Here is a 12,058-nt window from a genome sequence, read left to right on the forward strand (position 1 = left end):
CCTCCCCCTCCCCTTCCTCCGGCTCCTCCCCCTCCTCCCCTTTTCCCGGCTCGCGTGCGACTGCGCAGCCGCGATCCCGGAGGGAGCGCTCGCAGGCCCCGCACGCGCCCTGCCCCGTGCGCGCTCCAGCTCCGCGCGCCTAAAGGGCTCCTGGCCGCTTCTGCCTCCCCTCAACCACAAAGTTTGACGCTGCCGGACCTGGTCCCGGTCCCGAGCAGGTAGTATGGTTTTAATTGGCAAGACAGCCAACGTCCCAAACTTTCTCTCTCTCTCTCTCTCTCTCTCTCTCTTTTCATGAAGCTGCAGCCAGAGTACAACGGGGTGTCATAGCCTCTCTGGGATGGTGGGCAAGGTTCGCCCAACGCGCCGTAAGGAAAGCCTCCGAGAAAAAGGAGATGTTCTGGCTCAGAACACTCGGGCCCTTGGAGTCGGCCTGCTGGGGTGTAAAAGAGGGAATACTGGTTAGGCAGCCAGAGAGGTGAGTGGGGTGGACAGGGCTGGGAAGCTGGGTGGTGGGGGGAGGGCGTGAAGGGAAGCGCCCCCCGCTTTCCCGACACCGGCTTGGAGAGTGGGGGAGGGCGTGGGAGGCAGACGGAGCGCAGAACTAAAGCAGTGATTGACCTCCCTGGTCCCAGAGGGCTGGATTATCAAAGGTGGGCGGGCATTGTCCGAGCTGTCAAGCAACTCTACAAAGAGGTTGCTGAGGGTGGAGCGTGGACTGTATCCATTCCTGCACCTCAAACGTAAACACGTGGTCATCAAGAAGCCCTTTCTGTGGGCTAACCTTACCAGAGCTCCACCCTGCTTAAGCCCCAGAATGTAAGCATTGCCTCCCAACTGTGTGGACACCAACTCCGGTTATGAATGCTTTGAGGAGTGTGGGCAATGGAACGTTCATTTCCCTTTCTCAATTAACTGCCTATTAGGCATTTCCAAAAGCTTTCATCAACTTAGTGATGGTCTCTTCGACTGTATCAACGTTGGATTTTCTGCTTCCTAAATGTTTTCCTAATCTTAGGCACCACACCTAACCACTAATATTCCCTAATGCCTGATGGCTTCTGAGAAACTAGGTCTCATCATACCTGTTAAGGATAATCTAGGTATACTCAAACAGTGGTCAAGCAGACAACTTACATTTAAAAAATCTGTCCAATCCTCTTGCTTACAGCCAAATTGTATATTTACTAAATTCTCAAAAAAATTGTTTACTATCTATTCACTAAAATTGGAAAATGGTAATTTCTTCAGCCATACAGGTAGTCTCTCAAACTGTTTTAAAGCATCAGTAAGATGACATTATCATCCTTTCTATTACTACCCTAGGAGTACATCATCAAATTTCTTCTAGGTGGAACTTCCTTGGGCTCTGATATCTTGAGAATTAAACTCCTGACTTTAACATAAAGTTTATTCCATAGCCAAGGATCTTGCTTTTGCTCGTTTAAGGCGCTTGTGGGGTTGGCGGGTGGTGTGGAGGGAGGAGGTGAGGAGAGAGTCCAGGCCTTCTTCCAGCATGTCCACATTTGGAGAATTGTTTGGCCTCTTTAGGCCAAACATGAGATAATTAGCAACAGCACACAGATAAGTGGCCCTAACAAACTATCCCGAATAAGAACCAGTTCTCTCTCTCTCTCCCTCTCTGCCTTTTTAATATGGAAAGCCAAATTCTCAGGACCAAATGCAGCAGGAAAACGTTCTAATGGTTTCAGGACTTTGTTTGCTGGGATTATCATCTGTGCAGATAACTTCGTATTTGCATCACTAATAGACTTCCTTCAAAGGGAAAGGACATTTCAGTAGGCCTGGAAACTGTCTTTAAGGTTTTGTTTGTGCCATTTTGGCAGGGCCAACTAGTCCTTTTTGAAAAGAGATGGATTTTCTTGTAGGGCTTTTGCAATAAACTGTTTACAAAAAATAAAATTTCTTGTTCTTTGTAATATATATATATATATATATATATACAGTCAAATCTAGTGCCCCCCTTTTTTCTGTTCTAAGACTCCTCAGTTTTGCTAGAAGTAACAGTAATGATCACACTTTTTTTTGAATCAGTGAAAGTGGTTCCCTTGTCTATGATTAGACATATACTTAGAGGTCATCTAATTTTTTTTCACTTCAGGAATTGCTTCTTATAAAAAAAAAAGAAAGAATTATTTACCTTCATTTATTTATATATTTTAATTTGACCACAGAGTGGCAGAGTGAGAGAGGAAAAGTGAGAAAACAAGCTGCCAGGTCCAGGATTCGAACCGTGGTTGGCCATGTGGAACTCCAGGGCCCCCAACAACCATAACACCTGCCAGCCCCAGGAATTGCTTCTATTACACCTCTCCTGGATTTACTGTCCCTTGCATATCTTCAGTAAAAGGGAACTCTGCTTCTCAAAGCAATCCACTCATTTTTAAGATAGTGCTAATAAATGATCATAAGAATTAATGAGAAATAGTATTATCTAACATTAAAGTGTTCACAAGGTTTCAGGAACTAAACCAAGTACTTTCCACTTATTATCTCATTTAATTCAAACAACAATCCAAAGACATAGATAATATTATCTCCATTTTATGAGGCACAGGCAGTATTAGCTACTCCAGCTAGCAAGGCTGGAGGTGAACTCACTGCTTTAGTGTATTGATCTTAGTCTTCCACATTTAGCATCACAACCATTCACAGTTTCAATATGCCAGTGGCTTTTGTAAAGAGAATACAGATCAAGCCTAAGGTAAGAAAAGATGCAATACAACCAAACAATTCATGGGGGGGATTAGACAAAGATATGTATGTGAAATAATATGGCACATAACAACAAGTAATTTTATTTATTTATTTATTTATAGAGATTTTTGCTACAGGTCATGTACACTCACTGTAGAGACAGAGAGACAGAAAGTGAGAAATCACTCCCACCCCAGGGGATGAGCATGCCACCATTCCTTCTCCTCCATTCTCCTCTCAGGATCTTGGGCATGCTCACACACGCACCCAGCATGAGTTTTAAGATGCAGGGTCCAGGACTCAAACCGCGGTCCACTATGTGGGAGTTCAGCAACATAACCATTACACCATCTGCTGATCCCACAAGTAATTGTATATGCCTAGAGTGGGGACAAAAGGAGGGAAATAGTGGCATTAGGCTAACAAGTGGTATATATTATATCTTTAGGGTTTTTGTCATAGGTGCATGCTCTCTCTGGAGAGAGAGAGACAGAGAGAGAGAAAGTGAGAAATTACCTCCCAGAATGGATGATCAGGCTGTAATCTTTTTTCCTCCATTCTTTTCCTGAGATTTTGGTCACACCTGAGCATGTGCCTAGCATGGTTTTCAAGCCACCAGGTCTGGGACTTGAACCACAGTTGGCCATATGGGAATCCAGCACTATTGTATTTATTTGTTAACTTATTTTTAAAATTTGACCAGAGAGCAACACACACAGAGATAAAGAGAGAAAGAGAGAGAGGGAAAGCGAGAAAGCAAGCCACCAGGTCCAGGACTCGAACGGTGGTCAGCCATGTGAGAATGTCCAGCACCTTAGTCATCATACCACCTGCTGGTCCCCATGTTATATTTTAAGATATTTAGATTTTTAAAATTTTTCCCAGCTTTAAAATCTTTTTCTTTTTCTTTTTTCCAGAGAATGCATGCACTAGCAAAAGAGAGGGATAAAACCCCTCCCTCCATAGCAGTAGTCACTCTGCAATCCTTTTTCCTCCATTTCTCCATCTTATCAGGATTTTAGGGATGCTCCCAGGGCCAGGATTTGAACTTCTGTCGGCCATGTGGGATCCCTATGTATAGCCCTTAACCACTGTGTTACAGGGCTATCCTTATTTTTCCAAGATTTATTGAAGTATAATTGACTAATAGGGGACCAGCAAGTGGTGTGGTGGTTAAGGTGCTGGACACTCCCACATGGCCGACTATGGTTTGAGTCGTGGACCTGGTGGCTTGCTTTCTTACTTTTCTCTCTCTCTCTCTCTCGTCAAATTAAAATAAATGAATGAATGAATAAATGAAATTGAATAAAATAATTTAAAAAATAATTGACTAATAAAAATGGAATATAGTAACAAGGTGATGTTTTGATGTACTTTGTATCACAGAATGTATACATTGTGAAAGGTTACCACAAACTTGGGCCGACAATTGGTGTGGTGGTTAAAGGTGCTGGATTCCCACATGGTTGGCTGTGGTTGGAGTCCCAGACTTGACCGCTTGCTTTCTCACTTTCCCTTCCTCTCTCTATGGTCAAAGTAAAATAATAATAACAATAACAACAAATGGAATTAAATTTTTTTTTTTTTTTAAGAAAAGAAAGATTACCACAAACCAGCTAGGAAATTTTGTTTATAAAACTGAAATATTCTGGGCTGACCTTGTACTGTTGTGGTTTAGGGAGCTAGATCTCATATGACCAACTACCAACTACAGTGTGAATCTGTGCCCTAACAGCTAGACAAACACACCAGGTGCATGCCTGTGTGTGCCAAAATTCCTGATGAGAGGAGAAAAAAGGAAAAAAAGATGACAGTGTGACTGCACCCAGTTTGGGGGTGCTTTCTCTTTCTCCTTCTTCCAAGCTCGTGTACTCTCTAGCAAGAAAATTATTATTAATTAATTAAATTCAAACATCCTTAAGCAATGAAAGTTACACTTAAGAAAAGGTCAGAAACTGGCTTGTGAAGGGGCTGGTAGTGAAGCTGCAGCATTCCAGGAAGTTATTTAGCTTAGCCTAGATTTGGGGAGTCGATCCAGAAAAATGTCTTGGGTATCTATCCAGCCAAAGGCTGTGCTAGCATCTGGTAACACAACAGGACATGGTCCTTCAAACTCAAGTTGGGAATACAGACGACATCTCGGGTGATTACTTCACAGTGAACAGGTCCTGGGGAGCAGGGCCAGAATAAGGTATCAGGTGCCCCTTGGGCTAATAATTTGGCACTTAAGAACATATACATATAGGGAACCAGCAGTTAGCGTAATGGCTATGTCGCTGGACTCCCACGTAGTCGACCGCTGTTCACGTCCCGGATCCGGTGGCTTAAATCTCACCCCGGGTGTGTGTGCGTGTGTGCCCAAGATCTTGAGAGAAGAATGGAGGAGAAGGGATTGTGGTGTGATTATCTCCCCTGGGGAGTGATTTCTCGCTTTCTGTCTCTATGTCTCTCTCTGTCTGTCTGGTGAGCACACGTGCCCTATAGCAAAAATCTCTCAAAAAAAAGAACATATACATATATACATGTATGTTTGTGTGTATTTTAAATCTTATTTAAGAGTCTAAGAAACAAGTACTATTTATTTATTGTTGAGGCTGGGGCTCTGCCTGGCAGTGGGTGGAGTTGGAAGTCATCAGGTGTTAGCTTTCAGCCCCTACTCTTATTCTGAGCAATAGCTCAACTCCAGATTTGCACACCTCCTAACCCAGTTTTCAACGGAGGTTTTATTAGCATTTTGGGTGAGGCAATATTTCCTTGTGTGGGCTGGCTCCCAAGGATTATAATATCCCTGCCCATCCCCCACGTCAGTACTGCACCCAGTCATTACTGACACCTACAGTAAAAGGGGCCACACATATTTCTGAATGCCCAGGGTTCAGTTGTGGGGGTGTTGGCTGAATTAAGAATGTTTGCTGGGGCGGCAGGTGTTGTGGTGATTAAGGCATTGGATTTCCAGATGGCCAACGGTGGTTCAAGTCCCAGACCTGGTAGCTTGTTTTCTCACTTTTTCTCTCTCTCATCAAAAAAGTAATAAGAAGAAATAAAATTAAATAAATAATTCTTTTTTTTTTTTTAAGAAAGTATGTTTATCTATTATGTCCTTTGGGAAATCTATCACCCACATCAAACTGTTTATCCAAGTATTCCTTTCTATCTTACATAGTATTTTTGCTGAGAAAAGTTCTGGCATGTAAAACATTGCCCTTTGTATTCCCTTTCCAATGTTTAGCACCCAAGTGATGTTTCGCTGCCCTCTGCAGATTCACAACCAAGATTCCACCTGCCCCTTTATCACACAATTCCTGGAATCACTTAGAGGGGCACCATATTTGGTCTTCGCAGATTTCGAAGTTTTCACAGAGGAAAGAACATCTAACCTAAGACTTACAAGACAAATAGAAGGGCCAGCCAGTTGTGTGGTGGTTGGAACACTGGACTCCCACATGACTGATGGCAGCTTACTTCCTCTTTCTTTTTCTTTCTCTGTCTCTCTCTCTCTCTCATGCTTGCACATGCCCTATAGCAAATTTTAAAATAATAAGAGTAAAACAGTAAATAAAATAAGTTTCTTTAAAATTTTTAAAAGTAGGGACCAGCAGATGGCGTAATGGTTGCATTGCTGGACTCCCACGTAGTCGACAAATGGTTTGAGTCCTGGACCCTGCCACTTAAAAAACTTATGCTGTGTGTGTGTGTGTGTGTGTGTGTGTGTGTGTATGCATGCCCAAGATCCTGAGAAGAGAATGGAGGAGAGAGGATTGCAGCATGACCACCCTCCCTGGAGGGTGATTTCTCATGTTCTGTCTCTCTGGTGACTGACTGCACATGCCCTATAGGAAAAATCTCTCTTAAAACAATTTTTTTAAATTTAAAATAAAAATAAAAGACAAACAGAGAAGTAGGCAAGAAGGTGTATTCCATACCCAGGGTAGAAAGGTTACTTTCAGAAAACCAAAAATAGTTTTGTTTAGAGTGCATAACAGATAAGACTGGAATGATATACAGGGACCAGTGCATGAAAGGGCATATAAATTATGTTGAATAATTTGGATTTTTTTTTTTTTTTTACTGAGAACAAAAAGAAAGCATTGATGGGGTTTCAATATGGTCTTATTTGTGCCTTGGACTATCTCAATGGCCATAGTGTGGAGAAAGAGTTGGAAGCAGGTAGGAAGACCAGAGATGGCAGGACAGTGAGAGACCTTGGTAGTCCCGGAGAGAGAAAATATGCCCTGAATTCACATGTGGAGTGAGTGTGACTATTGTGCTTTCCAGTTACTTCCTTAGGAGGATTCCCTCACCTCTCACAAAGCCTGTAGTAAAGCAAGCTACTCCTGAGTTTAGAAAGTTTGTCTTCTTGAAAAAATAATTGGATTTAAACCTGGATTGGAGTTTTTCTTGCCATAACAAGACAAAAACTAAAAATAAGAGTTCAGTTAAATAGTTCAAATACCATGCCTGGAGTTTTTCATTACTCCTTACCCCCTGCTCAGAGCCCAAGGTGGATGTGAGGTAACCTATTTCTCAAAGTGACCCAGATCTCTGCCTCAGGAAATGGATCCATTTCCTGTGTCTGAGCTCCTGGCAAGCCCATCTGGATCAAGGCATGCCTCCTCTTAGTATTAAAGCCAGACCTGCAGCTTGGGAATCTAATTGTTTGGGTTACTTAAAGGGACTTTAGTATTTATTTTTCAGTTAGCACTCTCACAGTAGGGTGAATTTCACAGCCAAACACCTGACACTATCAGAATAGTTTGATCGTGTTTTGATAGAACAGTTGTTCTTGTCATGAAAGAAACAAAAGGAAGGAAAGGCATGAAAATGTCCCCATGACTTTGTGTTTTATTTACAAATAGACTGTATGAGAGTTTTGACTAGCCCCTTTCTAGACTGAGCATACAGGGGCCAGAAGGTGGTATGGTAGCTAAAGGCCGGACTCTCACATGGTCGACTGTGGTTCGAGTCTGGACCTGGTGACTTACTTTCTTAATTCCTCTCTCTATCTCTCTGGTGAGCACACATACCCTACAGCAAACTTTAAAAGTAATCATACTAACAAATACAATTTAAAAAAGACTAAGCATATAGGAAGGCCATCTCTGTCTCTCTCTTCTTTTATTTTTAGTTTTTAGATTTTTGCCATAGGGCACATACGCTCACTAGAGAAAGAGAGAAAGTGACAAACCACTTTCTTTTTGTTTTTTTGTTTTTGTTTGTTTGTTTAAGAGGTTTTTGCTAAAGGGCACGTGCACTCACCAGACAGACAGAGAGAGACATAGAGACAGAAAGCGAGAAATCACCCCCCCAGGGGGGGATGGCCAGGCCGCAATCCCTTCTCCTCCATTCTCCTCTTGGGATCTTGGGCACGCACGCACACGCGCCTTGCGTGAGTTTTAAGCCACCGGGTCCAGGACGTGAACCGCGGTCGACTACGTGGGAGTCCAGCAACATAGCCATTACGCTAACTGCTGGTCCCCACAAACCACTTTCTATCTGGGATGGCCACACCAATCTCTTCTCTTTCATTCTTCTCTTGGGGTTTTGGGCATGCCTGCACACACACCCAGAGTGATTTTCTTTTTTCTTCTTTCTTTCTTTCTTTCTTTCTCTCTTTCTTTCTTTCTTTCTTCTTTTTTCTGACAGAGATTTTTGGCTATAGGGTGCATGAACTCACCAGAGAGACAGAGACAGAGAGACAGAAAGTGAGCAATCATCACCTGGGGGGTTGGCCACGTCACAATCCCCTCTCCTCCATTCTCCTCTTGGGATTTTGGGCACACGTGCACATGCACCCAGAATGATTTTCAAACTGCGGTCGACTGCGTGGAAGTTCAGCGGCATAACCATTACGCCATCTACTGGCCCTGCTTTATTTTTAGAGAGAGATTTTTGCTATAGGGTGCGTGTGCTTGCCAGAGAGAAAGTAAGAAATCACCCCCTATGGGGGATGGCCACACTGCAATCTCTTCTCTTCCATTCTTGTCTTAGGATTTTAGGCAGGCATGCACTTGTGCCTGGTGTGAGTTTTAAGCCACTGGGTCTGGGACTCGAACTACGTGGGAGTCCAGCTTTGCAACCATTACACCACCTGCTGGTCCTTCTCAGCATGATTTTCAAGCTGCTAGATCTAAGATTTGAACCGTGGTCATCCAGCACCTTCATCACCATGCCACCTACTGGCCAACATCTCTGTCTCAAGGTCTGATGAACTCATAAGCCTGCAAATACAACATTCCTACATTGCTGCTGCCAGTATTTAAGGTTTATGCATTCTCTCACCTATGGAGAGCATTCTCTTGTCATTCCACATAAACCCAAAATGCCATGTCTGCACATCTGAATGCGGCCTGTTTTCTGCTATGTGGGGCAAGCCTCTTAATTAGTCTCCCAAGACCCATTTTCTTCCTTTTCTGATAAGACCACACCTGTCCAATAAACATGCTTCTAAAATGCCAACAATGGGAATACGTCCTGAGGGGAAGCTAAATTCGGAATAATTATGAGTTCACATTTAGGTATGTTGGCTTGGAGATGAAAGAGCATTCTAGGAGGAGCTACTGTAAGGATTGCAACAGATTTATTTAGACACAGAGTACAAGAGGGTCATTACAAATAAAGACGGTAGTTGGAATCAAGAGATCCTGAGTGAGGTCTGAAAGTGTGAGCAATGGTAAACAACCTTTTCAAAACAAAAACAAGGGCCACTTAAAAGGAACCGAGAAGGACCTCATTTTCTAAACATTCACACTGAAAGTAATGTCTGAATTCCATGGCAAAACATTGTGTACTGTGGGATGGTTTATTAAGATAGGACTATTCTTCTCCCAGACAGGTGTTTTCCAGCTTTTCTTTGCTATATCTGGGATGTGGAATTTAGGGGATAGTGAAGATCTGAGTGGAGAAGTGAGAAGAGAAGTGATAAATTAGCGAGATAAAAGCTGAACCAACCTTTAAAATGTCAGAATAAGGGAGAAGAGGAAAAAAATAAACAAAAGTCCGATGAGCTGGGTAATAGAAAAGTAGATTGTGGGTTTATATTCATCATAGCAGAATGGAATTCAAGTGTAGCTCTCTACCATGAATGGGTTCCTCTTTGATGTTCTTTGAGAGTTGCAAGTAATGATTAGACTACAGTCTTTCAATTACTGTGTATCTTTCTGTATATGTGGAACTCTAGGATTTATTAGGGTTACAAGAAGTGCCAATGAAAAATTTGACAATGCTTTTCAATCACTAACATTGTTATCAGTGGTATCTAAGGAGTTGCAACTCAGAAGCAGCATTCTAATCTTTTATAACCTAATTTTCATGGCTTTTTAGAGTTTATAAATATCTTCACATTTATATCTCATTTTATCTTTGGAACAACTCCTTGAATTGTTATCTTTCATAATTTACAGATGGGGAAATTGAAGCTTAGAGAAGTGAAAGCCAGAAGGAGATCAGGATTTACAATTAGTTCCAGTCAATTTAACATCTGCTGAGCCTTGATTCCTGAGTTAAAAGTCCTACTAGATATTGGGGGTGCAAAAGCAAATGATCTTCCAGCTCTGCACCATTCCTTTCTTTGCTCTTCCCCAGTTCTCTCCTAGAGGGTTCACATCTCTTACCTTGGGCTGGACTGCTTCATAGTGAGAGCCAAGGCTGAGCATCATTTGTACAGAGGACCAGCTTATGGGATAGTCTGGTGATTCCAAGCTCATGGTATAGTCATCAGAGTGAAGGTGAGAAGATAGGGGAACTTCTGTATGCTACTGGGGAAAACTATGAATGGGCACAACCCCGTTAGAAGGCAATTCAGCAAGAGCTAGTAAGCCGAAGATGCCCTAATCTTTATTTATTTTTTTTTAATTTTTAAAGAAGTATTTAATTTGGGGACCAGCAGTTGGCGTAATGGCTATGTTGCTGGACTCCCATGTATCCCACCGTGGTTCAAATCCCAGAGCCAGTGGCTTAAACTCACTCTAGGCACACATCCTCTCACAGGGTCCTGAGAGGAGAGTGGACGAGAAGGGATTGCGGTGTGGCCATCCCCCCTGGGGGGTGAGTTCTCACCTTCTGTCTCTTTGTCTCTGTCTGTCTTTCTGGCGAGCGCACGTACCCTATAGCAATAAAAACCCTCTCCCCTCCAAAAAATGAATTATTTAATTTTATATATTATCATTATTATTATTTGATTTGACCAGAGAGAGAGAGAGGGAAAGGGAGAGAGCAAGCTGTCAAGTCTGGGATTCAAACCTCAGCTTGCCATGTGGGAATCCAGCAACCCAACTACCATACCACTTGCCAAACTCAGGCTGCCCTTATCTTAACCATTTAGCAGTTCCACTTCTCCATGTATATGTAAGAAATTCTCCCTTAAATGTGTAAAGAGGCCCACCTGCTGTGCCACATCTGGTCGTGTCCTGGATTGAGAAACTGGAAGCCACATGCCAACTACAGTCCCAGGCCCCAGCCTGCTCACCCTGAAAATACAGCAGGCTGTGCATTCAGAGACCAGAAAACCAGAGGAAGGAGAACACAGCATGACTGAGCCCTGCAGAGGGTGCTTCCCCCTCTCCCTATCTTGTGTGTGTGCACATTCTCTACCGTGAATTTTTTTTAAATGCAGAGGGAGACGTGTAAATGAATGTTCATTGAACTGCCATCATCTACAACAGGAAAATAACTGAAAATAATCTAACTTCCCATCACCTTGGAATAGATCAACCTGAGAATGGATATGTAAGTTGTGTAGTCACAGAATGGATTACTATACATTAGTTAAAATAAGTGTACTAAGGTTGGAACTAGAATATGTACAAAACTCAGAAGGCAATGTCAAGTGAAAAGGAAAACAGTAGAAGATACATAAATGTGCTACCACTTTCATTAGTTTTACACAGATGAAACAACATTGGATCTTTCCATGTGTAATAAACATTTAAAAATATTCATTATAATAAAAAACTCCATATTCAGGACAGTTATTACCACTGCTGAGGAAGGATATTGACAGGGCATGCAGAAAGCTAGTTTAATCTGTGTTGTTTCTGGGGGGGGGGAGCTAATGCAAATATGACAGTAAGTTAGTATTTGTGAAAACTGTGTGGAGAGGAGAAAAGTTTGTTATAGTGTTCTCTGTACTCTGTATGCGTGAAATATCTCATTGAAAAGTATATGTTCTCTGGACTCTGGAGTTCTAGGCTTTTTGTTTGTCTTTCTTTCTTTCTTTCTGTCCGTCTGTCTGTCTTTTTTTTTTTTGGAGAGATTTTTGCTATAGGGTACGCACACTTACCAGAAAGAAAGACAGAAAGTGAGAAATCGCCCCCCCCCCGGGGGGGGGGGGGCCACACCGCAA

General features: G+C 42.5%; 1 long non-coding RNA gene across 1 annotated transcript in view; it reads left to right on the plus strand.

Moving 5' to 3' along the window:
* The first annotated feature begins 157 nt into the window (after positions 1-157).
* LOC102497322 (uncharacterized) overlaps positions 158-12,058 on the plus strand; it is a 124,496-nt gene continuing 112,595 nt past the window's right edge. The window contains exon 1 of the long non-coding RNA XR_333438.1: positions 158-218. This is a non-coding gene — a long non-coding RNA (uncharacterized LOC102497322). The remainder of the gene's footprint in view (positions 219-12,058) is intronic.

The sequence above is a fragment of the Tupaia chinensis genome, unplaced genomic scaffold (genome assembly GCF_000334495.1).
Source record: "Tupaia chinensis unplaced genomic scaffold, TupChi_1.0 Scaffold000050_1, whole genome shotgun sequence".
Classification (NCBI taxonomy): domain Eukaryota; kingdom Metazoa; phylum Chordata; class Mammalia; order Scandentia; family Tupaiidae; genus Tupaia; species Tupaia belangeri.